The 27,850-nt window shown below is 38.2% G+C and overlaps 1 long non-coding RNA gene across 1 annotated transcript in view; it reads left to right on the forward strand.

The window, feature by feature from the left end:
• Positions 1–27,850, forward strand: part of LOC306650955 — a 189,819-nt gene that overhangs the window by 153,808 nt on the left and 8,161 nt on the right. The window contains exon 6 of the long non-coding RNA XR_013761065.1: positions 26,028–26,095. This is a non-coding gene — a long non-coding RNA (uncharacterized lncRNA). The remainder of the gene's footprint in view (positions 1–26,027; positions 26,096–27,850) is intronic.

A 27,850-nucleotide genomic window follows, 5' to 3' on the forward strand; every position in this document is an offset into this window, starting at 1 on the left:
TAAAGAGAATGAAGGGAAAATCTTGAGCTTACCTTTGAATTTATAGGGCAAAACCACTGTGGCACCACAATTTGTTACTCTGTTTATGCAAGAAGGCTAATAGTTCAGCTTGTGGTCATACAGGAGCATTGTTCATTTCTTTAATGGAAGAACACAGTAAAAAGTGCAAAACATCCTACCTGTACATCTATGTGAGGCTACCCTTCTAATCCTCACCACCTAGGCCCAGTGAGAATGAGTTTAGGTCCTTAAAACTTTTGTGAATGTCTGTTTCATGTATGTCCCTCCCCTAAGCTTCTGAAATTGTCTTGTGCAAGTGACTTACTTTGATGAAATTGACCAAAGAAGGACAGAAAGCTGCCTTGTATTTTCTGTTTCTCCTTTTATGTTACACACTGGCATATTAAAACACCCGTGATAGCAGGGATTTAATAATGTATTCATTATTCCAAATTGGCTCCCACTCAGTAAGTCAACACTAAAACCCTCCTCTCATTATCAAGAGCATCTCTGTTCTCAGAATTTAAAGTTCTAAGAAAAGGTAATATCCCCATCTCCCCAAATCTAAAAAACAATTTCTCTTTCCATGTTTGTATAGCAATAGGCTTTATTTAGTAGGCAGCAGGTGGCATTATAAGTTCTGATGCAGGGAAGCAGCATGATAAAAGTGGTGTTACAGGATGTTGATCTGACAATACCATACCTAATCTTAATGAAATATTTCTCACATTGTGCTACAATTTCCCATTTGCTTGCCTTTCTCTCTCAATAAATTGTAAACTCCTTTTGGCACACATTCTTACTCATTGCTAAGCATTGTCCACTGCTTAGTAGAGAGTTGAGTGAAGAGAGACTTGATGCAGAAAGATCAGGTGAGGATCTAAAAGTGAGGGAAGAAGAGAGTTATTAAGGGAGTGCAGATATGTGAAACAACAAGAACCTGCATGAGAACAGGGAATCTGTGAAATATTTTGAAGGTACACATACCAGGGTATAACATGGATGAAAAGGGGAAGAATTTAAGAGGATGTCAAGATATCAAAGTTGAAAAATCAGAAAATAGGTCTTACTGTTAAATTATAGGGACGATGATGCCTCTTTGTTCCCCTCTTGAGTTTGGAATCAATGGATAAATAAGAGAATAAATAGAAGAACAAGATGTGAGTATTAATGCTCTGACAAGATGTGAGAATTAATGCTCTGTGAATTATGTGGGTTTTCCTATCCAATAATTGACTTACTTGCTAGAACAAAAGTAGTCTTCCCTTCCAGGAACACAGTTCATTCTGTAAGATTCCCACAGAGCTCAGAGGAACCTCAGACATTCTCAAATCAGGCAGAGGTAAAACATAACCACAGGACAGGGGTCAGCCAACTTTTATGCAATGTGCCAGATAGTACATATTTTAGGTTTTGCAGCCTTTGTGTTTAGTCTCTGTCACAACTACTTGTGTCTCTTCCTGTGGTGTGAAAAAAATCTGCATACAGTAAATAACACAATGAGTATGGTTATGTTCCCTTAAAACTTTACGTTCAAAAACAGGTAGTGGTCTGAATTTGGTTCATGAGCTAGAGTTTGCCAGACTCCAGCACAGAAGGAACTGGGTTGAACAGTTTCTATATCAGTGTCACCCATAATTAACACCTTGAGAAAAAGGGAATGGGGCTGGGGTCCCAGAGAGACCAGGCATATTATTGTAGTGGGAACTCTCAGGTGGGAATATTTATAGCATATAAATGGGCAAAAGCTAGACATCAGGGTCTTCTCACCCTCCACCCCATGAGTCTATTGTTTAAGCATTTACCAGCACATCACTGCATGCAGAATGTGTGAATATGGATTTGAAATACAATGCAGGTAGGACCCAGTGGGAGTCATGTACTTGGAGGAGAGAGTTGAAACTTTGAGAGTGGATAAACCTACTGATCATAAGCGAGAAAAGAGGAAGGTAAATGAAACAAAATATGTGTGGCATATTCACAATTTTGGGAAAGTATAATTATTAGAAAGCAGAAGCTGGGAAGAAAGATGGGAGAAATAGAATAAGAAGGGAGAAGCAGTGTTACAGGAGGTGGCCATCACTCACTACTTATGATGTTAGGCTCCTCACTGAACATATCAAAGAAGGACCACTTAGGCCTTATTAATTACAAATCAAAAAGTTCTCCCAAATGAGTGATTTTAGTGGAGAGGGCAAAAGAGATTCCATGGAGCCTATAGACCTTCCAAATGGACCCAAGGTTTGTGTCCCTCTAAGGCTTCCTCTCTGGTCCTGCAAGCCATTTCCATCAAGATCAAGGGAGGTAATATTTGTAGCAGCTGATATAATGCCACCAACACAAATAATTAAAGACTGAATTTCACATCATTGCTCTTTAATTCATAAGGACCCTAGCTACTATTGTGGTTTAAACCTTGGATTGCAGTCCCAGCTGAGAAATATAACAGTGGGGATTCCCCTAAATGAAAGCAGTCTGTTAGCTGACTGCATATGCTAAAAATCAGTTGATGGTTATGAAAGCCACAGTGGCCTTGTTTTGAGGTGAGGCATACCCAACTCTAGTAAGAGTCTTGCTCTCTTCCCATGGGATTATGATACTCATAAAAATCTTGCCAGTTTTGTAGTTTAAGTCCTCAGAGTGTTTCTCCTGACTCTAGAACTCACTTTGATCTCTACCCAAGACTGGTTCCTTATAAGGCCCCAGACACCCAAATAAAGCTCTTCACTTGCTAATTATGGCCCCTACTCAAGCAGGAAGACACTAGATAAAGACACATTTAAGGCTCCAAACGCTAATGCTAGTGAGGTTCACCAAAAGTATGATCTCTTAACATAGGAATTTGGTCTCCAAATACCACTCCTTGTGTTTATCCCCTGAATTTTCTGGACTGTGTTGGAAATTTTTGAGGCTACGTTGCCTATCATATTTACCCTGGTTATCTCTAACGCTTGAGAGCAAACAGAAGGAAGTAGGTATTGATCGATATCTCTCCTTTAGTACCTCCTGTTAGCGATGACAACTAAAATTTATTTATGGTTGGATAGGCATTTTATTTGTATCATGTTACCTAATTCTTTCATCAACTCTGTTAAATAAATATTATTAATGTTTCCATATTATAAATGACAAACTTAAGGGGCAGAAATATTTAATAACTTATCCGTGACCATGAAGTAGATGGCAGAGTCAGGATAAAAGCCTTGTGATCCAAGTTTACACACTCTACCATCTCCCTGCTTATATCTTAAAAAGCTTGATTAAAAAAAAAAACCAAGATTCTCTGTTAAAGAACAATCAGGAGATATGGTTGAGGCATGAGGTAGCCTTGTGCTTCTGACTGCTCCAAATTAAAATTACCTCCAAATTAAAATTCCACCTCAGAAGGTGGAAAATGGTGAACATGGTCTGCAGTTTAGAATCTCTACTCAGAAAGACTTATAGAATGAGGATCTGAGAAAATTCTAGAAAGAAAAGAGATAAGTCCACCTTTATCCTTTCAACAAAGTGACCCTGCCTTCTTGTTACTATGACCCAATAAATATTAGATCTTCCTATGGTGGAGAGGAGTAAATATGAGATTCTCCTCCAGCTCTCTCCTAGGCATTGGAGCAGTAGTCTTTCCCCTCCATAGGTATTTGAGTTAGGGAATAAATATTCCTTGAGGCCATTGACATAGTGTTTAATCTTTTGGAAACCCATAATGATAATATGTGAAAAGTGGCTACTATATAGTAAACACTTGATTCATGTTAATTCCATTAATATGCCCAGGCTGCTCATACACACACACACACACACACACACACGGCAAAGCCTTTCTTTCCTGGCTTCCAGCATTTGTCTTTCCATACACAGCCTGTTAACTGCTCTGACCTGCAGCTACTCAATCTCCTCCATTCTGGGTCTCTGTCCTGTCTCAAACAGGAGACTCAAACAGTAAACAATTACTATAATGTTAAGTATGTGCCATGAAGACATGAAAACATGGCAGCAGGATAGTGACTGATGGAGTGGGCAATGTTAGAAGAAAGGTCATCAGAAAACACTTCTCTGAGGTGGTGACGTTTGAGTAGAAACCTGAGTGATAAGAAAGACTCAGCCAGGCAAGGATATAGGAGAAAGTCCCAGACAAAAGGAAAAAAAGTTCTTTCCTAGAGACCTAATAGTGGGTGTAAGTGTGTTTCTGGTTGTTGGATAGCTTCATCCCACCATCATATATGAATAACTTGAAGGTCCATTTTATCAGTCTGTTTATTGTGAGCTTCTCTATTTTGAATCAGTCACCAGAGACTGGGGGAATTGACAATACCAAGGTCTTACCAGTTAGAGTGCCAGACCTTGATTTGTAGTGACCATACCTAAGTGAACACACTCTCAGAAGGCCTGACTGGAATGTAATCTGCTGACCACCTCCAAAGCTGTCTTAACTGCAACATCACTCAACTGTTACTGCTTTGTGTTCAAGCTGCTTAATAAAAAGAAAACGACTCTAATCTCTCTTAGCCAGTTTGCCAGCTGGAGCTATAGAATGGTATGGGGAGCTGATGAAAATGAGGTGGCACTTTAAAAACCGGGAGCCAATTGACCTTAACTGTGTTTCTTCAGGCTTTTCTATGTGATTGTTGAAGCTGCGGGTAAGTGATTTGCTGGCCTTGGCTCTGGAGAGGTTTTATATATTGTTCCTGTTGTCATAATTCTCACCCATTTTCCTTTCATCCTTCTCAGGTAGGGGAATAATTACTGCTTTGGCCTCCTGCTTTTGGGGGTATTATTATGTAATTCACTGAAAAGCCGGGTCTGTCTGTCCTTCCTACTTCCTTCCTTCCTTTCTCCTTTTAACATCTCTTTGTTTAGAAGAAAGAAATCAATTTTTGAATTGATTTCAAATTGCATTTGAATTTGGAAAATTAAAACAGATGAACAGCAAAATACCATTATTTTTAGAGCTCATAAGACAAAGCCTGGCTGACTTGGGGTTTTGACTATTGGTTCTTATAACAAATGGCTCCTTTAAGATGGCACCAAAGTCAATACTAATGGTTATTATGATTAAGTACAGCTCCCTTGGCGTCCGTTTCCTGCTCTTTGGCTTCCCTCCCCTCTCTCCAATGCACACACACATGGTTTTTGTAAAGTTAAGTGTGTCTGAAATATACACAGACCAAGGAGAGAAAGTTTGTATAGGACTCTACATTTTACCAAGTACTTTCCCACTCATTATCTTATTTTTTCCCTCCAAGCAGCATTGTGAGGTAGGAGATATTCATATTAAAAATGAAAAAACTGAGGGCCAGGGAGGTTCAGCAATTTGTCTGACATCACACAGCTGGTAAATAGCAAGCTCAAACTGGAATCCAACTCGTCTGACTTGAAATTCTCTATATTTTCTTCTCTGTTACAATTTCATAATGATTTATCCCAAGGATTATTGGAGTACCTTTTGTGCTAGGCCCTATGGGACACAGTGGTGGGCGAAACAGACATAGTCCTATCTTTACTGGAGTTTATTATATTTTAAGTGTGAAAATATAGACAAAATAAGTGAATATATTTTTAAAATTACAGATCACGAGAAATGCTATGAAAGCAAACAGAGGTAAGAAATTTGGACGGTAACTTCTCTGACTGGTAAATTGGGAGTGGGTGCATTTAGGGCAAATACTGAAGACCAAGACAGAGCTAGTAATGAGGGGTGTGAGAAGATCATATCAAGCAAATGGAATGCAAAAAGCATCAGAAATATTCATAGTGCACAATATACCTGGTTCTTTCTACTCCATGGGCTCGCAAGCCACATTCTGTATCCACAGATACTCTTAGAGCTTAATGAAATCTCATCAGGAATTGTTATGCTATCATGCCAAGTATATACACATACTTTCTTACATACTAAGCTCGTTTTCTTGCTTGCTATAAGAAGGCCCTTACAAACCAGGCAGTTTCTCCAAGAGAACATCACAATGTTTTCTGTTGAAGGTGGATACAGACCCCCAAGCTATGCCTCCTGCTTCACCTGTAATTTTCACAAATATTATATCCTAAATATGAGGATGTGAATGGCAAAGGAAAACCAACCCCACTGCTGGAAGACAGTTCACAAGGGCCATATTGATCAAGGGACTCCAGGATGAGACAAGTAGAATTTTGGGTGTGAAGAACAGATTGTATGTTTGGGGTTTGTAAGAAGAGAGGAGTTTGACCTCTTTTGTCAAGTGGGTTTTCTCACATCAAGATGATGGGTGCTTTGCACCTGATCAGTGCTTAAACATCATCTTGATAATGCAGGGATCTTACACTAAGCTGTCTATCCTATTCACTGTTGGGTTTCCCTTCTAGATGTTTCTAAATCAAATATGAATTTAATTAAGCACTGCATGTGCCCCTTCCTGTACTAAGCCTTGAGGTAAATGCAGAAGTATCACCATCACAGTTCTTTCTTTTGCACAGGGTGCAGTCTACATGAGGAAACAAAGTATCATGAGCTCAGGAAAGGAGGGAGCACTTACTGGAAGTTGTCATATTGAACAAAGGGCTCAAAGAGTGGTAGGAGTTGGGTTTGTGGAAAACACAAAAGGCCATTCAAAGAGGGCAGTGTTGCTATGTCCTGCATATAGTCAATTTGTGTATAGACTGACTCACAGATGCTGGTGGTAGAGGGAGAGAGATCCATTGCTGGTGTTCTTCTGATGATGCTCTAAGGATGGAAGTGCAAAATGATCCTGTTTTATTTTTCACTCACCCTACTCAGACTCTAAATGGAATTTTGAGATTTGTGTTCCCCCCTTTAAGGGTGACTTTAAAATTCATTTTTTGCTGACATTTACCTAGATTCAAAGACTGGTGATAGTGAGTGAGTGAATGTGTGTGTGTGTGTGTGTGTGTGTGTGTGTGCGCATGTGTGTGTGTGAGAGAGAGAGAGAGAGAGAGAGAGAGAGAGAGAGAGAGAGAGATGGAGGGATAATGAGATTGGAGTTCAAGCAGTTCACTTTTATTCCTATGGCTATTTCTCAAGGATGACTATGAACTTTACCTCTCCATGTTAGTTTTGATATGATCAGAGGGGTGGAGTTGAAATGAGCATAATTAAGACTCAGTGAGGGCGAGTTGGGAGGGATGGTGACCTCAAGTGAAGAGACTTTAAGCACAACCAATAATACTACCCAGTAGCTTTAGGATTGGCCACAGAAATTATGGAGATGCATAAGAAACAAGAGACATATTAATGCCCTTACAAACCATCTGGTACAGTTGCTAAGACAGTACATAAATGAAAATAACATCAGGTAGCAGGATCAGTAGACATATTCCATGTAGCTCCACAGGAGATATAGGGAGGCAGATGGGGATTAGGTCAAAGGGTGGCCTTTTAACCATAAGAGTTGTTCAAAAGTGGAAGGGGATGCCCCATGGAGTGCTGAGCTTCCTCTTCATGGAGCTTTTACAGGGTGGGGTGCCTCCCTGTCTGGGATACTGCAGTCCAAAGAGTTTAGACTGCCTGCCCTGCTCTTTGTTAGCATCTGGGAGTTTGAAGCTTCATGTCTTTTAACTGACCTCACACATTGAGAAGCATGTAAACCACCCGTGGTCACAGCACAGGCTTGACCAGCAGGTTGGAATGGCTCACTAGACTAGGAATTCGTCCTCAGGCTTGCAGCAGGATCTGTGCCTGACAAGGAAGAAAGGCTGCTAAAGACTTCACTGACTGGAACTGCTTCAGGGCTGCTCTGGGAAAGTGGTTTCAGACATCTTTCTTCATAGACAGGTGTCAGCCAAATGTGTGGCAAGTCATCTCACTCTGGGAGGAGCTTTAATGCCTAAATCCTGGGGAAGCACTAGAACTAAAACATCGCCTGAGGGAATCTGCTGCAGGTTTGGCTCTGCAAACCTTCTCATTCAGCTAATGAGGAAGGCCTGATTGAAAGCGGCAGAGGGAAATTAAAAAAAAAAAAAAAACAAAAAAAAAAAACAGAGAAAGCAGCTTTAACCATAGTAACCTTCCACCCACTGCATTGAGACTGAGGCCTGGGCCCCAACACTCCTGTGAGTAAAACGAGGGTCAGAGAACTTCAGAGACACCAGCCCAAGGTCTTTAGAAGTGAATTCTGGCCCCTTCCCTGGTACCAGAGTTTAATTCCAGGCTTGAAAAGATTCTTCTTAATGTTCTCAGGGGACCAGGCTCTATTGAAAGTGAAAACAACTTCCTGGTCCTTCATAAATTCAGAGTAATTTGCAGAGTTGAGCTGAGCTCTATTAGAAGATGATAAACGAATGTTTAAATTTCACAGAAGTCTCAGGGTGTGTGATAAAGAGAGAACCCACAGAAGTCTGCTTCTTGTTTATGCAGTTCATGGTTGAGGTCTGGTTCTCCACCAGATATAAAGGAATTATCACATGATTCATATCTATGGCTGATCCAATTTAACTTTTCATTGCAAAGTTACCAACAGGAGCCCCAAGTGGCTCGCTTGGGGCTGAAATGAGGAACTGGACTCTGACCAAGCTCTAAGCAGGGGATATGACATTTATTGGGAGCCTACTCTCTATACATGTAGCTTAAAGATAAGATATAACCTGATCATCAGAGCAGAAGTTTCTACCTTTACAGCTCTACCATTAGTCATATATTTGGTTTCCTTCATACTCCATGTGTTTCGGAGAATGTGGTCAGTATACAGATGTGATGTCTGTATGAGAAAGAACTGAGTTTCATTTGCCTCCATATGGAACTGTCTCAGAAGTTTACTTCCATCAACCAGAAGCTTTATGGTACTTAGCTCTGACTTGAACTGACACTGGAGTCTACAGTGGCCTCAGTTTCTCTGGTAGGGTATCTTCTAGATTTCCAGGGTATCCAAGATCATACTGGGGTTGTTCTGGATCAATGAGATCATCTCTGCTCCAGCTGACTTGGTTAAACCTTTTGTTTGCTCTAATATCAAGCAATATGACACATTAATTGCTCAGGATCTGGCAGGGCTTGGATACTTCTCGTAACAGATTGCTTAAAGGTTTCTTGTGCTTCGGATATACACTGAAGTGCCTCTATTTTTGCTAAACTTTTCATAGGATTTCAAAATTCAGGTCTCCCAAGGCTCTGATACATACCCCCACCCCTGGCATCTTCATCATTCTGAGCTCTCCCTTTTCTCTTCTCTTTTCTCCTGGTTGAAATACGTTTCTAATCTTCCAGCTTCTCAAATGCATCGGTGTTTCCTGCTTCAGTGGTCCCAGTGGAGTCACTCATTCTGTATTTAATGTATTCCGCACTTTAAATGGGCCTGTTAATTACTCCCTCCTCACTCTGAATTTACTAATTTATTGATCAAATTTCTTTTTGTGCATGTGAATTTTATTTTGTATGTGCAAAGAATTTATTTGGATCAATTTTATTGACCCCCTCCCACCCCCACCTCCTGGGATACTTTCCCAAACTTTAATTAAGTCTCTGAGAAGTCTCTTGCTTAAAAGGGAGCTACTTGCTTCTTCCTTTTGTGAGCATTGATAGCATCTGAATACTCCAGACAAAGGTGCACAGGTCTAACCACATTCTCCAGAAGGAAAATATTTTGATGGCAATTTGAATGGGGAAAAACTAAATCAGGGGCTGTCAAAAGTTTGCTACCCAGTGTAGGGGTGCCAGGCTAGCTCAGGTGTAGGTAAGGGCTGCGGAGTTAAGACCCCAGACTCTGGGAGTTGGGTAGAAGCAGGCTTGTAGTGATCAGCCTGCAAACTCGTTTATTGTAGGAACAGGTATACATTTTATAAGTTTCTTGCCCAATCACAATGTGCCATGGGGGATCAGACCACCAGATCCCTATACAGGTTCCCTTGGTAACACTAGGTCAACTTGGGGGCAGTTGTTTACATTCCTAGGTGGTCAGAGTGGAATGCTCCTCTCTGCAAGTTTACACACTTGAGACATTAACTGATGTGAGCCAAGAACTAGGATTTCTCCTAACAACCCAGACCAGTAGGCTTAGCATTCCCTGAGAACTTGCTATAAAAACTAATTCTTAAATATACCTGAGACCTGCTTTATTGAAAACTCTGAGGTTGGATCCAGCCCTGTGTCTTCATAAATATTTCAGTTGATTCTGATGCCTACCCAAGTGTGAAAAACACTGCTGTAGTCCAGAGTTTTTCAACCTCAGTACTACTGACATTTTGTAAAATAGTTCTTTTGGGTGGGGGTAGTCCTGTGTTTTTGTAGGGTGTTTAGCTGCTTACTAGACCCTGCAGACTGGCTGCAGCGGCATCCCTGAGTTGTGACAACCAAAAATGTCCTTAGACATTGACAGATGCCTTAAGGGGGACACAAAATCATCCCTGATTAAGAACCATTGCATTGAGGGTGCATATTACCCTCCCTTCCCTTTTTAGAATCATCTCCTTTGGGGACTGCACATATCAGGTAAATATAAGAGCAAACACTTTATAGTCTCTAGCATACTGCCTTGTTTTGTGTTTCACATATATGCATTTCTTATCCCCAAGTAGTCTGTTTTGGGCTAGGCAGATAAGAAGCCAAAAGGCTGATTTGTTTTAACAATCCATTTAACCACCTAGGATTAGTGCCCCATTCCCTGGCCTTTGTACAAAACTCCTTAACCTTTTCGAGAGGGTGTTCTGGTTTTCATATTCCTCAGAGTCTTGAGATCATGTCCAGGCTGTGGAAGAAGTAGGACGGTTTATTCAGATGATGTCATCCCTAAGGAGAAGGGTGGGAGTAGGGACTCAGAAGCAGCTTCTGTTCATGCCCCTCTCCCTGATGAGAATATCCAAGTGCCACTGTGAACAGGGCAGGTGAAAGTTATGCTCAATGCCTAGATTAAGCAGGGTAGGCCTAATGAATTTGCCTTTGAACGTAAGTCATATTGACTAACCTACTTCCTTTACTGCCTTCTATCCCTTTTCTACTACTAGTCCATGGCAATTCTGCCTTTTACTCCCATACCTGAGTGAAACCATCCTCACTTCTCACGAAGCACCACTGTGTATATAGGACCAAGATGCAAATTTAGGGAGGTGCTGAGCATAAGGTAACACCACTGTCAACTCAGGTACCTGATCCACTGAGAGAAGCACCAGCCAGAGGGGCTATCATAGAAACATATCTCCTTCTGCAGAAATGTGCCAGAAAATTCATTTTTTTTTTCCATCATGGCAATTCGAGAGATGAAGTGTCTGCTCTTGAGCAGTACCCTTAAGCCCACAGGGCCTTCTCCCCTCACCCAGGCCAGGTGGCCAATTAAGAGGCAGCCAGCTGGAAGGCTTTCCAAGGTGCCAATCTAGATAGGCCCTAAAACAGCACTGGAATAAACCAGGAATGTAGTGCCAGTTTGTGCAGGTTTCTATACACAACTTCACAGAACTGGTGACATGTAAATTGGTTCTGTTCTTTCCAAAGTTGACAACATCCTCAAGTGAAAATTAAAAAGGAAAACCAAACACCACCACCAAAATCTCACTTTACAGTCACAGTCAGCTGAAATTCTGACACTTAATAATGTATGACATAGTGCTGATAATAGTAACAACAGATTTATTAGTTAACTAAACTTTAAAATCATTTAATATGACTCTCAAAAAATTGTTTTGTTTGAAAAATTTGCAAATGAACAATGGAGAGCAAGGATGAAGTAGGAAATGAGCTGCTAAAATAGCTTCATCCAGTGGATGCAAATTAATAAATGACTGTTTCCTAATAGAAACAGTTCAGTTAATGTTAAACAAATAATTTGAAAAACCTGTCCAAAGCATCCCTAAATCTCAGGCCTTCCCTGTGCGAGTCTGCAGCAAGCATCTAAAAATGTAACTTGTTCATTGGTTCTGGGAATGAAAACTTTCAGGCCCCTGCCTTCTGCCTGGCTGCACCATGCCTTGGTAGGTGTGCATCTGTATTTACAGACACACTTGGGTTCCTGTCTTGGCTCTTCTTTCCCACCTTGCTTTCTTTAGACTTCGTAGCCTGCTTCCCTAGAAGCTGCCAATAGGAATTAGTTCATGCTTCCATATTTAGAAATGCCATTCACGTGCACCTGCAGCAGCAATGAATCTCAGTCCCAAACTCAGGTGTGCATAAAATGTAGCTTTCTTAATTTTCTTTAAGTTGTTGTGGAAAAAAAGAGTGCACATTCAGAATTTTTAATTATGTCTTGGCTGTTTGTGAGAAGTGCTTTACAGGAAAGAAATAGAGAAGTATTAAGCAGAGGCTGGAGTCTACCAGCACACCACAGCACAGATCCTTGCAGCAAAATATTAAGCTTTTATGTGCAAGTATGACCTAAGACCCCTTTGTAAGAATTGTGGTAACAGGGGATGAGGATCCTCATGACCTCAGGTAGAAAAAGTAAGACATTTGACACTTAGTAGTATACAATTAGTACAAAAAATTTACCAAAAATCTAAAAGGCTATTTAAAAGATAAGCTGATAATATCCATGTGAAAGGGAGGGCTGGAAGTGTATCTCAGTGGTAGAGCACCAGCTAGGCATGTGCAAGGTCCTGGGTTCCACCCCTAGGACTGCAAAAGAAAAAAGTATATTAAAGGGAGTTCATGTTTTTCTAATGAAATATTAGGAATCTACCATTTTGCAGATACTTTTCTAATCACTGATATGTGACAATGCCTCCTAAGGGAGGATCTACTTTCCTCCTCATAGATTATCCTCTGTGGGTCTCTGATATTCCCCTGGAGTCATATGTTTTTACTTGTACATGAACTTGGCTTTGAGTATACTGCATGAAAGGTTATACTTGTTTGTCATCACCATAAGAGAGAGTCCAGGGAAATGGACATGGTGGAAGGTAGGAAAGACCTTCCTGGTGGATGATGCCGAACTCCAATAGTAAGCAAAATGAGCATGGTTAAGTAGATTTAGTTGATACTAGCTCAGTTGTTTTCAAGTTCATATAGCCAGTCCTGAAGTTACCTGTCCTTGGATTTCTTTGAGAGATTATTATGATCTTCACCTCACTGAGTAATGGATGGATCCTTTTCTCTTTTAGACTGAAGATGACAGAGGGTTTTGGGTTCCTATCTAGCCTTTAAAATCTTAGGTTGTATCTGTGGTTTATAGAGGAGTTGAGTTTACCCTCTTTTGATGGAGTTGTGGCTTGAATCCCTTGTTTTTTGATTCATAGGTCAGCTAGACTTGCAATTAGATGTATGTTTCTTTTGGTGTTCTGGGGTCCACACAGTAGTGTGAGGAGGTCTAGGAAACTTCATAGAATCTGGCATGTTGAGTTTGAGGCAGTTTGTTTTCTAGCACACCCTTGCATAGATGTAGTCCCTGGCTGGTATTGATATCTTGGTGTGGAGTCCAGTGTTGGTCTGTAGCTGGCACACATATTGAGAGGAACTACAGGTATCCCTTGAAAGGTATCCTTCAACATTTGAGGGAAACTACTGTACTGCTAGCTGGAGAACAATTTCATGTAGATTGAGTGCCACACTCCAGTAACTTGACCATCACAGGTTAATTCATAATTTGAAGGGCTTTAGATCACTTAAGATCTCCTTCATGGCAGAATGTACTTAGTTCTTGCTTAATGGTGTGATTTTACTTCTGCTTTCACTTTGCCAGGGCTTCAAGAGTGGTAAAGAAGTGCATTTGACATTTGTTTTTTATAGCTTTAGATACATGTTGAAAATTTTGTCATGTAAAATAAAAACCATGGCCTGATTTCATGTTAAGAGGAACTCCCCAGGGAAAAACTTATTCCTGGACCATTTGTTAAAAACAGCAATAATAGTAGTATTGTCCCTACTGCAGAGGAAAACCTTAGGCCATTCAGAAAAAAAAGTACATTACAACAAAGACATGGGAGTATCTTATTACCCGTAAACAGTCAATAAAATAATTTTCAGGTAGGTAAAGGTATTTTGAATACAGTCATGTCCTATATCACATTTGTAACATATTCCTTGAATCATACACAACACAAAGAAAGTAGCTGGCACACACTGAGAAAATGATATACTGGAAAATTAGGCTTTTTTTTTTTTTTTTTTTTGCATATCAGGGATTCAACCCAGGAACACTTTTTACCACTGAACCACATCCCCAGCATTTTTAAGTGTTATTTTGAGACAGGGTCTCCCTTAGTTGCTTATGGCCTTGTTAAGTTGCTGAGGCCGGCTTTGAACTTGCAGTCCTCTTGCCTCAGCCTTGGGAGCTGCCGAGATTACAGGTGTGTGCCATTATACCCAGCTGAATTAGGCCTTTTTGATTATTCCATCACCTGTCCCATTTACCCATGTTTACCTTAAGTGGAGTGCTTGAGCTAGGACAAGGAAGAAGACCTTAAAGGTCCCAAGATTCCTGTTAAGGTTTGGGAAACAGGGTAGGGGAGACAGGCAGTTGATGTTCAAGCAGGTTTCTTCTTAGTGAGATTTCATTGTGTGACTGGGGTGGAGAGGGCCTGGTAACAGAATAGAGGGATGTGTACTGTGGACTTAGAGTCTGTGTGGGAAGCAGCGTGAGCAGCTGTGTCACCTCAAGCATGTCCTATTGAAATATTTTAGTCACCTGAAAAATCTTGGGAATGAAACACTTCTTAAAAATTAAACAAATTATATAAAAATGATGAACCTAAAGGTCTTAGATGTTTCAATACTGAAAAAACAAAAATGTACTTTGAAATCATAACTCCAAATTAATTACATATTTCCAGTTATAAGGCTGTCATTAACTAGATGAATTTCTCATGAATCACAGATATAAAAATATCAAATATGCATACTTTCCTCTTAATAATAAAAATACATTGGGTTACTTCTTGTAAACATTTCTCTAATTAAAATTTATCGTATCTAGGAAAGAATTATCATACCAGATCAATGCGGACATTTGATTTAGGCCTGAAGGCCTATTGGATTCTCATGCACAACCCTGAAAAGGCATGCTGGACCCTATTTTTTGATTGTTTGATGAGTGATTCTATAATTTCAAGAGGCAAGTGATCAGTGTCTGAGTGCACTTCCCTCAGTTAAAGTTGCATACATTGTGTAAATGCTGCAGCTTCCATCCCAGTTCATGAAACCATATTGTATTTTAATATATTTCTCCTCATCTTAAAGAATTTGGAAGTGGATGAATCTTAAGTTATGTTAGTGCCTTTCCCATTTGTTTATGTTCTTAGAACCATACATATCTTAGGGATACCTAATTTGATAGTCAGTTGAATTTCAGATATCTTAATATCTTGTTTGGCTTTGTATGATTCAAAATCACAGTTTATGGGCCATTCTGATATTCTCTGGGAGTCAGAAAATTCCCTTAAACTGAAATATTTACCATGCCGGTTTCTATAGTCTACATTGATACAATAGATTAATCAATAGAGCCTCATGAATGAGAAATAGGACTTCATAGAAATATATCCTAGTCTATTCACCTACTTTTAGAATCATGTGTTACTGTTTCTCTTTGTGTATCATTATGCAAGCATGGCTGCTCATAGAGTTACTGTATTTCAGTCACAGTCATTATTTACTTTCTTGATGCTTAGATTGTCACAACTTTGTACAATAGGAGCCTTTTAAGAATTCACTCCTAAAATTCACTCCTGTGTCCTTTTAACAATATCCTCTAATACTTGAAACTCCTCTTGCTTTCTAGCACAAGAAGTTTTTCTGGGCTCACCTGTACCTTTCTTCCCCAGACTTGGAATCCACTCAGTTCTGCAAGGAGCCAGGATTCCTTTCAGTGGAAAATAGCATCAGAGACCAGAATCTGAGCACTAGAGGGCACTGTGGGGGTATTGTTGCTCTCTGGTCATTTCAGTGCAAAGAGCTGGAAAAGATTTGTGCTTTTTCTTCTTTCACATTGTTATTTTCACCTCATTTCTAATGGTATAAAATTCATTTCTAAATATTTTTATTCCTAACACAGTAAATATAAAAGTCTTTGCTTAATCTGGTAGAGAAAAGTATAGAATAAAGTTCAAGATTTTCTGTACAGTTCCTTTTGTTCTGAGCTGCATCCCACTAAGAATATGCAGCTAGATTTATTTATTCTAAGATCATTCATAACTCCTCATTCTATGTGGTTAAATAAGTATTTGTCTGATGGATAGCTTCATCCACTTATTTGTTTGCTTTCAATTTAAGTGCCATTGTCTCTTAGCAGTTGCTCTTAGTTTTTAGAAAGTGAAGACTTTCCACTATCACCTTTTTCCTGGTAGAGGCAGGAAATAAAAAAGATGGAAGGATTGATGATGGAATGATTCAGATGCTCATTTTCCAAATTTCTGTTTCATATACATGGTACATGATTCATGTATATGATTTATAGCTGAATGAAATATTCAGGACTACTAGTATTTAATTTCTAGTAATACTGGAACTTCATTTTTTTTATACATTCAATTATTTTTAACTCTATTGAATTATGTCCTTATAGTAAAGTTTTGATTTTTTGCTCTTCCTCTCTTTGTATCATTTTAACATTCATTTAACAACTGTATATATCATATTGTGTGCCATTGATGAAAGTTTGCAGTTTAGTAAATGATTTTTTTTCTGAATAGTATTTTAATGCAGTGACATTCATAGGTTTTAATTTTCCTCCTGGGCATCAGTGATACCTGGAATATTAGAATTCCATATAATTAATAAAAACAAGGGCTATAAATATAAATTTGAAGTTCTTGCCTTAAGATTTGTAGGTCATATCTCATATTTACTTTGTATATATTTACCAGTGCCTTTTTTTTAATTACATACATTCCTGTTGTAGAATTCCAGTTTCTTGAAGGCTTTCAGATCAACACCTTTAAGCTATATGAATTCAAACTTCTAAAATATAATTTAAAATGTCAGAAAATATGATGCAAGAATATAAAAATAAAGCATAGTAATTTTCAGAAAGATATATCTTTAAAATTTACCCAGAAGCTTCATATTAATTTTTTTCTATAGATCTGACACATTACCAGATGATATGTTTCTTCCAGAATTTGTTAAATAGAATGCTTTTAGAATTATAACGATTTCCACTGAGATTCCATAGTTTGTGTTTCATTTACATAAAGCTCCAAGTATTTTCATTTCAGTGTGGAAATTCTAATCCTTTCATGGGCTAAAATGTGCCATGCCCAGTTTTTCCAATTTTGCATTTTGTAGATTGGATTCTTTAATATTAAGGTAAACAGAGTGCATTTTATATTTTTAATATAATGTGCTTTTCAATACCTTTTGGAATTTAAAAGGCATTTAATGCCAGATTTCAAAACAAACTATACATGTTTTGAAATATAATATTCAAAAATTAATATTTTATGCCAAATAAGTGTGTTTTAAAAATATTTTTAGTTGCCAATGGACCTTTATTTTACTTATTTATATGTGGTGCTGAGAATTGAACCCAGTGCCTCACACATGCTAGGCAAATGCTATACTACTAAGCTACAACTCCAGCTCCCAAATAAGTGTTTTAAAATGAACTGATCCATTAAGATGAAAAAGAATGTTACAATGTATGGATTTTATCCATGTCCTATAGTCTCTGTCTTTCTGGCACTTCCTCTCAGGAAAGTGGGGTATTTATTTCTTTTTGTCCCTTAGACTAAGAAAACCCATAGGAAGTCTATCTAATCTAGAGAGAGAAGAATACACCCATATTTTGAGGTACTAATAGGGAATATTCACTATAGTTACACTGGCAGCTACATTCCTGCTCAAAATGATAAAACTTTCTTTTCTCAATAGAAGTATTGTATGAGTATGTAACAACAAATCTTACTATTATCTATAATTATAATATACCAATGAAATAATTTAGAAATAAAAAGGGTTGAGGTACAGAAGAGTCCCAGGCAGCAGACAGGAAGTGAGGACAGAAGATAAGGTCTACTAGGTGTGTGCAGTCAGCCCACATTCTCTCCTCTCTCTCCCCTTTTCATTTGGGGTCCCCATTGCCTTTTCTTCTGTGGGAACTTGCTATTTCCTGGCCTGTAAGCAGAAAGTGGAGAGTTCTGGATTCTTCTTTTTCTGAAGATCTACAAATCTCAAGTTCTGGTATCTTGCTGCTGCCCTACAGGTAGGGTCAGTAAGTGAGGTAGACACCATCCCTCTCTCTTATTTCCCCAAATTGGGAACAGCTATCTCCCTTCACAGTTTGGGCTAAGGCATTTTGTCTTTACTAGAGAATCCCCTTTTTCTAAGGGCTTCAGCTTGGAAACTTAAAGGCCAGAATGATTTGCCAGCTAGTTCTGTTTTCAACTCTGCAGCTTGTCTCTTCTGAGGGGAAATGTATGGGGGATTGGTTGTCAGGCGGATCTACTCCATCCCCTAGATTGATTTAAAAATATTATTATGGCCACATACCAAAGTCCAGGCCCTTAGGAAATGAATGCAATAGGAAGCGATCACATCTTCTGATGATAGCCCAGAACTGATTAATTTGCATATTTGGCTCCAAAGATCCCATAGGAACAGTGTTAGGAGGAGCCCTGTGGCATATACACACAAAGAAATACTATTAAGCCATGAAAGGATGAAATCCTTTTATTTGTATCAACATGGATAAAGCTGAAGGGCATCATGTTAAGTAAAATAATGTAGGCACAAAATGACAAATACTACATGACCTCACTGGTGGAAGCTAAGGAAAAGCTAATGTCATGGAAGTTGAGAGTAGAATACTGGTTGCCAGGGGATGGGGAGAGTAAAGGGGAGGGAGTGATGGGGAGAGACTGAGCAATGGGTACTAAGTTATAGATGGATAAAAACAGGAAGCTTTGGTGTATTATTGCACAGTAGGGTCACTATTGTCGGTTAAAAATACAACTTTTAAAAAAGAAGAAAGGAAGAATCATATCAGCTAGTTGTTTTAGGGGGAATTCAGGAACTCTTGAATTTAGATTTAGAAGATATATTTAGCACCTCATCACTCAAAAAAACCATTTATTGCCTTCATTGGATGTTTTTTTTTTCTTTTGGGGGTAGTGGTAAGGAGAGAGAGAGAAGAGAAGAACTAGAAATAAAGAGAAAGGATTCCCTACTTATTGGTGAATTTTTGCAAGAAAAAAAAGCATTTTCAAATCTCACTCCACCAATACAGTGACCTTGGAGCCAAAGACAGGATAAACAGTTGAGATATTTCCAATTTGTAGAGACCTCCAGTTTCTTCTACTGTGTTTCCCCAAGCCTGCTGCCATATTACAAGCCTAGAGAGAGGACAGAGAAGTGCCAATATAGCAGATGATAAAAGGTAGACAATGGGAAAGAAGAGATAGTTTTCTTTTAATCTCAAGTCTTTTTCTCCACTTTGGTGATTATGGCTGGGGAGGTTGGTGGATTATAGATCCATGGTGGAAGGGAGTGGATACCTGCAACCAAATCCTGTGGCCCCAGAGAGGAACATGCAGTGCAGAGTGCTGCTAGGGAAGAGTGAACAATGACTAGCCTGGCGAGAATGTGAACACCTAGTTGGCAGTGGAGGTAAGCAGTATACAGTACAGTGAATGTCTTTCAAATATACACCATGGAATATTATTCAGCCATAAAGAAGAATAATATGGTATTTGCAGATAAATGGAGAACATCTTGCTAAGTGAAATAAACCAATCCCAAAAAACCAAAGGCCAAATGTTTTCCCCTGATAAGTGGATGATGATACATCATGGGAGTGGGGGGGTGAGTGGTGAGAGAAAAATGGAGGAACTTTAGATTATGTAGAGGGGTGGGTATGAAAAATAGTGGAATGAGACAGACATCATTTCCCTATGTACATGTATGATTACATGAATGGTATGAATCTACATCATGTACAACCATAGAAATGAAATGATGTCCCCATTTGTGTACAATGAATCAAAATGCAGTCTATAAAAATAAAAATAATAAAATTTAAAAAATATTCCTGGGTGTTCCATTATGGCCTCATTCTCAAACAATGATAAACTGAGAGTTAACAGCATGAAAACAAACATGCAAACAATAAACCAAAAATCCATCCTCAATGCAGTAAATCTATAACTGTGCCATCCAAAAAATATTTGGGTGATGAAAGATTCAAGGGCAAGTGAAGTTGCCAGCTGACTAGATTGTCTTTTTTGAAAATTTTCTTAGGAAGACTCATGGGGACTGAACCTATCAATAAGTCTATATTTTATACTTTATTTGAAAACATAGAGATAGACTATCTCAGTAGAGATATGTTAAAAAAAAACTGGTTAAGAGTGATTATTGGAGGCGTAGAGTGGCCTGTGTGAATCTATTACTGGTTCTGGAAAAAAGAAAAAGAAAACCAATATTACTGGCCTGGCATAACAAAACAAAATTGGAGAGAGCTCCTTTAGAAGCTCTTGAGCCACCATGTAGAGAGTCACATTCAGATAGGCTTAATAGTTGAAAAAGTCTATTAAAGTCAAAAGCACGCATCCTGTGTTTAGTAATTATGGAGTACACTTATGCTAATGAGCCCAGATTTACAGATTAGCAATGCATTTTAACGATTTAATTATAATCCCAAAGTGATATATAAGGGATAAAATTGTACATCACAATGCTGTTACTGATTAGAACTGCTTTGTTTTCTTATTATTTCTAAAGGTGTGCACACATGGATTGGAGGAGAGAAAGGAGATTTATAGGAGTTCTAGTAATGCTTATGTAATAGATCCCTGGCTTGTAATAAAATAACTAGAGCAGAAAAACTGAAGCATTGTACACTTAGTAGAAGGAATTTCCAAGACATTTTCAGTCTCTGAAAGGAGTAAACTGAGTAAGGGGCCGTCTGCCTTCAAATGACACCCTGTAGTAAGAGCCTGTCAATGAAGAATGTTTTTGAAATTAGCATTAAAAAGTGTTAAGGCACAGTAAGCCACTCAGAATCAACAATAACATTAATAAATAGCTTTTAAGCAATCCACTTCTCTGAATTTCTTATTCTTATTTAGAACCTACTATTATTTAGTTGAAAGCAGTGTCTCCAGGGGAAATTGAAAGCCTGATAGGAGTTTATCAGAGAGGAAAAGAAAGATTTGGCAGTATGAGACCTATTTAAGTCTTCTCTGGCCTTGGGAAACTCAGCATAAGGACATCAGGGCCAGGACAGAGGATCAAAGAAAAATTCTGTGCACTTCCAAATTTGGTCCTAGTTAGTACTATCATTCACTTCACCAGGAAATCTGGAACTAGTGAGATAAGCCCTTACATTTTTATAACACTTTCTTACTTTGTAATGAGTTCTGTTCATTATCACTTTTGATCTTCATAGGACTCTGTGAAGTTAGCAGATTCAGGTTTTATTATATCCGTTTGGCAAATAGCCACCTGCATTTTCCTCCTCCTCTCTTTTGTGATGGATCATTGTTAAATTGGAAAAGGCTCAAGAACTCCATAGGTACTTAAAGAAATAAACTGCCAACTTGAAACAAAGAGAACACTTAATATTTTTCTGGGTTGTGTTTAAAAAACTGCTTTATTGAGATATAATTTGAATACCTAATATAACCACATACAATGATAAGTTTTGACATTTGTGTGTGTGTCTGTGAAACCATCACTATAACTAAGATGAGCATATTCAATACCCCCAAAGTGTCACCCCTTTGTAATTCTTCTATTCCTGTCCTCTCTGCTCTGATTTTCTTTTCTTTCTTCTTAATTTAGATATACATGTCATTCATCTAGTTTCTTAAGGTAGAAACTGAGGTCACTGATTTGAAATGCATCGTGTTTTCTAACATAGGTCTTGACTGCTATGAATTTCCCTCTAAGGACTGCCTTTGTAGTGACTCAATATTTTGATATAAGTTTTTTCTCATTTTCATTTTATTCATAATACTTTATAATTTTCTTCTTGAATTATTCCTTGAACCATGAGTTATTTAGAAGTGTGTTATTTAATTTCCAAATAGTAGAAATTTTTTTCATATATTTTTCCATTATAGTAGTCCCCCTTGTCCACACTTTGGTTTTCTGCAGTTTCAGTTACCCTGGTCAACCCCAGTCTGAAGGTATTAAATGGAAAATTCCAGAAATAAACAATTCATAAATTTTAAATTGCACACCATTCTGAATAGTGTGGTGAAATTTTGCACTATCCTGCTCTGTCTGGCTTGGAATGTGAATCATCCTTTTGTCCAGCATATCCACATTGTATACCCTACCCACCGGTTGATCAGTTAGTAGCCACCTTGGTTATTAGATTGTCATAAAAACTGTAATGTTCATGTTCAAGTAACCCTTATTTCAATTTATAATGCCTCCAGGGATAAAAAGAGTAGTGATACTGGCAATTCAGATATGCTAAAGAGAAGCCATAAAGTGCTAATTTGAAAGCAAGAAGTTGTTTTTGTATATATATATGGTTTGGTACTATCCATAGATATTCAGGCACCCTCTGGGAATCATGGAATGTATCCCCCACAGATAAGGGAGGAATACTATACTGATTTATCATTCAAATTCATTGTGAACAAGGAATATACTTTTTGTGACTTGAATTCTTTGAAATGTGTTGAAACTTGTTTTATGACCCAGAATATGGTCTATCTGGGTAAATATTCTAGATGTATATGAAAATACTTCATATTTTGCTGTTGAGTGGAATGCTCTATAAATATCAATTAGGATAAATTGGTTGTATGGTTCAAAAATTTTATATTCTGATTTTCTGCCAACTTGTTCTATTAGTTGTTGAGAGAGGGGTGTTGATATACTTAACTATAATTTTGGATTTGTCTATTTGTCCTTGCTGTTCTCTCACTCTTTGCTGCATGTATATTAAAGCTTTATTATTAGATATATAAATGTCTAGGATTGTTATGTCATCTTAATGACATGAATACTTTATAATTATGAAATGATTAGATTATTTCATAATTTCATTATCCCTGGTATTATTCTGAAATTTTGAATCTTTCTGGTATTAATATGATTTGTGTAAACATGATATATATTTTCCCATTTTTTGCTTTCAACTTATTTATATTTTCTAGATTCAAAAGACATATGGTCAGGTCTTGCTTTTCTATCCAATTTGACAAATTTGCCTTTTAATTTAGATTTTTAGATAATTTACATAGAATACAAATATTGATATGGTTAGTTTAAATCTATCATCTTGCTATTTGCTTTCTATTTGTACCATCTATTCTTTGTTTCCCATTTCTTTTTCTTCATTCTTTTGAATTATGATTTAATTTTACTTCCCTTAATGGCCTATTGGCTATAACTCCTTGTTTTATTCTAGAGGTTACTTTAGGGTTTATAGTAAACATCTTTAACTTATCACAGTCTACCTTGAAGTTATATCACTTCATGTATAGTATTTAAAAAACCTACAACAGTGTACTCCCATTTCTCTCATCCCAACCTTTGTACTTTCATTATCAGATGTGGCCACATAAGGCCAATTTGTTGGTAGTAGAATTTTGTGGCAGTTTGGGAGAATCTTAAAAGAAAACTGGCATATGCCCTTGGCTCCCTTTCTTCTCAAAACCATTGGCCTATAAAAAGAAAGACTCTTTCTTAAGTATGTTCCTCAGTAAATACTCATCTTTACCTCATAAAAACTGGGAAAAAACAGATACTTTTCTCCTTATAGTATGAAGGTGTTCTATCAGTGAACTTCCAGGATGAACTTGGAAGATATTAAATGACTTGTTGAAGTGCTATATGAATTTTAGAATATAACAGAAGCTTTAGGGAAGGACTTGGTGCTGTTTGAACAATTTCTACAACCCTAGTATTTTATGTAATGGGCCAAATAGCATTTTGGAAAAGAAAGTGATTCTCTTGATATTTGGTATATTAGTTTTCTATTGCAGCGCATGGTAGGTAACATAATGGCCTTCAAAGATGTCTGCATATGAATTCCCAAGAATCAATTGAATATGTTATATGCAAATGGTACTTTGTGGATGTGCCTAAGTTAAAGATCTTTATGGGGAAATAATTCTGGATTATAGAGTGTGAACCCTGTGTAATCCCAAGGGTCTTGATAAAAGGGAGGTAAGAAGATCAGAATGAGAAAAGACATTATGAGGAAGTAAGAAGAGATTAGAGGGACAAAGACTTGAAGATTCTGTACTGCTGGCCTTGAAGATGGATGAAGGAGCATCCATCATCCAAGGAATGTGGGTGATCTCTGGAAGCTGGAACAGGCAAGGAAGCAGATTCTCACCTAGAGCCTCCTGAAGAAGCACAACCCAGCCAGCTCATTTGTTTTAGGATTTCTGAACTCCAGGATTTTAAAATAATAGATGTAACTTGTTTTAAGTAATAGGTTTATGGTGATATGTTAAAGCAGTAATAGGAAACTAAATACAGTCTATAATGAGTTACCACAAAGTTAGTGACTTAAAATAGGACACATTTGTTATCTCATAGTTTCTGTAGGTCATTTAGGGCATTACTTAAATAGGTTCTCTGTGCAGGGTCTCATAAGGATGCAATCAAGCTACCTGTGTCCTTATTTAGAATCTCAACTAGGGAAGAATCTATTCATGAATTCATTCAAGTTTTGGATAGACTTCATCTTGCAGATGTGGAATTCAAGTTCCCTTTCTCTTGCTGGATAGGGACTAGAGGCTACTTTTTGTAACTAGAGGCTGTCTGCAATTCCTTATTATGTGGCCCTGTCCATAGGTCCTTTCCTTTCACCACATGCACACATGTGCATGTGTGTGTGTAATCATGGTAGTGACATTTCAGCACCACAGCTATATATAACAATAATGTAGCTTAATTACAGGAGTGAAAGTCCATTACTTTTGCCATCTTCTATTTCAAAGTAAATCAGAGGTAAACTCCACACTCATCAGGAGGAGATTAGGTAGGGTGTGAACATGAGGGCCATCCTATATTTTGTTGTACTTGATATTTGAAAATAACAATAATTAGTCCTGTCAGCTGCTATCTAGTGAGACTTGGAATCAGACTTGATTGAGCTTGGCAGATATGGGGTAGATAGAGTACATAAGAATACACATATGTTATTCAAAATGCGTGTGCTAGAATGTTCATTGCAACCCTATTTATTACAACTAATATAGGGAAAAACTAATTTCCCCTCAGTACTAGATTGGATAAAAAAAATCAGTATTACTTTGGATGAATATACAATAAGCAGAAATGAGAATGAACATTCTAAAACTGTGTTTAACCATCTAAATGAACCTCTAAAACAAAATATTGAACAAAAGAAATCATACACAAGAATACATATTATGGGGTTCAATTTGTAGAAAGCATAAAAACAGTTAAAAGGACTTGATGCATACTCTTGGGTGATAGCACCTGGATGGGAGCAGGAGAGCTTTTGGGGTAGAGTAATGTATTATTTTTTTGATCTGGGAATCTATCACCTGGATATGTTTAGATGTAAAATTTCACCATGCTGTACCTTTAACTATTTGTGCAATATTCTATATTTATGTTATATGACAATTAAAAGCTTTTAAGTCTGCTCATCTCTCTTCCCACCAAAAAGGAAAAAGCAAAGGTCTTGGCTGGCTTAGCAGGATCTAGTGAGATGTATGATAATGGCCTAAAGGTAGCAAGGACTGTAGTAGAGTGGCTCAGCTGGATAATCCATTCAGGGAAAGGACGCAGAATTACAGTCAGAGAGCTGCCTGAGGTTGGCACTTGGCACATTGTTGGGAGATATCCCCAACCCTGCATTCAGTACCCAGTGGAGGTGATCTTGAGAGGACTGCTGTTTATGGCTTCTTCCCTGTTATCAAGGACACTGCTTAAAGCAAACTATCTGTGGATGGGTAAAATGGACTTCCCTTCCACTCCCAGGATAAACTAGTAGTATGGCCTCAAGGAGTCTTATGTGCCTATGAGAAACCCGTCTTGGCTGGGTTCCTGAGTGGCCTGTCTTTTTGTGCACTCACTATAATCTGTCAGCTGAGGCTAGGGGGAAACAGCAGGGCCTAAAATGGGAACAAAAACTCACAAACACTTTCTGAGGCAATTAGGTGCCCCAGTGGAGCATTCTGGTGTGTGGCCTCGAGTCACAGGCTTCATTTTGGCCTTCATGGACCTTTTATTTACTTTTTAGGACTCTACTTCTCACTGGAGTCCAGAGAAAACAGCAAGAAGATGGCAGGAAGCCAGAGTCCTCCACTGGTGAGCTCTTTATCTTTCTTCTACAGAAGCTCTGTGCAGAAACAGCAACTCAGGCTGTCCCTTAAGCAGCTTCATTGTCAAAGGCTCAATAGAATTCTCCTTCTGAACAAAGGGAGATACATTTCTTTATCTCTCTAATTAATGCTTAGACTTAAAAATATTGTGTTCAGTCTGCAGCCTAGAGGATGAGCTACCTGAAAAAGGAGTGTTTTCTTTTGGAAGAAAAAAAAGTTGATTCTGTCTCTGCTGTATGGATTTTCACATCAGTCAGGGAGCTTGATAAATAGAGATTCAAAAAATTTCCAGGGGGTGTATTCTACCCAAGCCTAGACATTCAGGCTCCAATTCCCATTATCTAGCAGTCCAGTGGGTTGAAATGGAGCAAATGCAGATCACTGTAAGCTACACTAAATGTGTGTTGCACCAACCACTGTTTAATATGTGTGATGCTTTCTGCCTTCACAGTTATACATTTTCTAGTCTTGTGCCAAAAGACCAATCATCAAAATATAGCATGCTGGTGGGGAGCAGAAACAAGTATAGAATACATTCAAACTTTGTCTCCCAGATCAATTCTAAATTGACCCTGCTGGCTTAGGGAACTCGGCACATGGATCTGCCAAAGCTTATCTCCCTGAATAAATCTCTCTCCCTTTCATACCTCCCACCACATTCTGTTCCTTCTTTTTGTCTTTCTGCCTGCCTCTCTTCCACTACTTTATGAGTGATTTGGCATTAGTACCTTTCTTGACACATCTCAACAGGTGATCATTTAAATATCTCACAAAAGTCACAAAACAAGTAAAATAATCATGCTGCAGGACAACAATGTTTAGTATCTCATCATGATAAGATGGTATCTCAAAATAGTTTAGCAAAACGACATGGAATCTTTGTTACATGCACTGATGGAGAATAATCTAGAAATAGCTGTGGACTTTCATTCTATATATATTATAAAGCTTAACTGTAAACTATGAGAGATACTATGAACATAAAGTGATAAAAGCAGAAGAGAGAAGCCAGGGAGCAGAGCAAATTTTTATATTGTGCTGTCTTGGAAAACCGAGAGAGATTTTTATAACTGAAGTGATGCCTGTATTCCCCAGACAGATTTCTTATGAGAACAAAGATTCTCTCAAGAGACATAAAATTCAGGGTTCATCCACAGGCATTCTACCCTGTTAGAAATGCCAGACCTACCACCTTTCTTTAGATTGAAATATGTTTCTCTGGAGGGCTTGGCCCAGTGTAGCTCCTCTCTCCCATTCTTAGTTAGATATTAGCAGAGTAACCTCTATGCACAGCTTTAGTTTAGACTTTCCTGTTGATGTCCTCCCCACAAAACCTTCAAGTAGGGAGGTTTGGGGCATGAAGCTTTGAGATCTAACACAGCAGCATTGACTAACCAAGACACACTCACTCTGAGGAAGAAAGATAAAGGAAGTTGATGGAGAAATGAGGGATTTGGAGAGAAGCTACAACTCATCAGTTGTGGAATCATTTAAGAGCTTGCTTACTCTGGCCCTACAACAGAGGCACAGGTCTATTTTTTCTAATTGTTTCAAATATACTCAATATCTTTATTTACTCACATAGAGCTATATTTGTTTGCCTCAAATTTGTTCTATTCCATTCAGGCTACTATAACAAAGTACCATAGACAGAGTGATGCATAAACAATAAACTCTTATTTCTCCTATTACTAGAGGCTGGGAATTCTTAGATCAAAATGCTAGTAGACTCAGTGACAGT

Source organism: Sciurus vulgaris (assembly GCF_902686455.1).
Source record: "Sciurus vulgaris genome assembly, chromosome: X".
Lineage (NCBI taxonomy): Eukaryota > Metazoa > Chordata > Mammalia > Rodentia > Sciuridae > Sciurus > Sciurus vulgaris.